The sequence below is a fragment of the Frankliniella occidentalis genome, unplaced genomic scaffold (assembly GCF_000697945.3).
Source record: "Frankliniella occidentalis isolate FOCC.00 unplaced genomic scaffold, Focc_3.1 Scaffold102, whole genome shotgun sequence".
NCBI classification, from domain to species: domain Eukaryota; kingdom Metazoa; phylum Arthropoda; class Insecta; order Thysanoptera; family Thripidae; genus Frankliniella; species Frankliniella occidentalis.
In genome coordinates this window covers 686514-687570 of record NW_026267231.1, presented here as the reverse complement: position 1 = coordinate 687570, position 1057 = coordinate 686514, and positions in this window count along the sequence as shown.

Below are 1057 nucleotides of genomic sequence, written 5' to 3'. Positions count from 1 at the left end.
CCCGCCCGCCTGCCCGCCCCTGGGTTGAAGAATGGCCGAGCCAAATAAAAACACAAGCATTACTTTTCCCGCTCAAATACTTGTGTTTTCCGCTAAGCCTCCGCTGATCATCAGCGCCCGTGATTCATACGCGGCTCGACGCCGGCCGGCCGCCGCCGCCACTGAACGGCCGCGCGCCGCCGTTTTGGCCGTTAGATTTATGTTGTCTTTTAGAAACATTAGGCCCGGGCCTGAGGGATCTGGGGACGCAGCTCAGCCCCGCTCGCACCTCTGGCACGCACGCGGGGACGGACGGACTCACCTGTGCGCGGCCCAAAGTAGGCCGCAGCGCCATTGACTGTGCGCCTATGCAGCGCACCGACAAGGCACATACTGAAAGGTCACCCACGCCACCGGCACTCGTTGCATCAGTCTCACCTGCAACAAGACGAGAGAGAAGAGTGTCGATTAGTCGAAGAGAGCAGGGTGTGCGCGGGAAATATGACTTGGGCAGCGCGCGAAAACTTGAAACATGCAGATGACGTGCGCCGCCGGCGCTGAGTCAAATTCAGCGCGGCGAGCAAAGAGCAAAAGAATGCACAACGGGGTGCGTCCGGGTTATTTATTGGAGGGAAGCCTTATGTCTTTATTACAAGGGGGCAATCAAACATTTAAAGAACGCGCCGAAGGAATTTATCATTCAGACGACCACCGTGCTGAGAGCCGAGGTGAGAGGATTGCGTCTGGGCAGGGAAGAGGAGGGGAGGTGTCCTGGAAACGTACAGTCGTACTTAGTGCTCATTTGACGTCTATCAGTTCAGTGGCTTTCAACGTCTATTCACATACTTTCCACGTTTAGATGCAGAAGTTCCCTCTCCACTTTAAACATTGAGAATTGAGTGACACTGACACGACCCCAAAAATTTTCGCGCTCGTGGTCCCCCATGACGCGCGATGGTTGTGCAGGTTGTGCCCGCACGCCTGTTGTCGGAATTCATATTATGCAAATGGAATGGGCGTTATGCCTCGTGCAGAGAGTAGGTCGTCCGCTATGGGTCACCTGTTTGGATGACTTTTT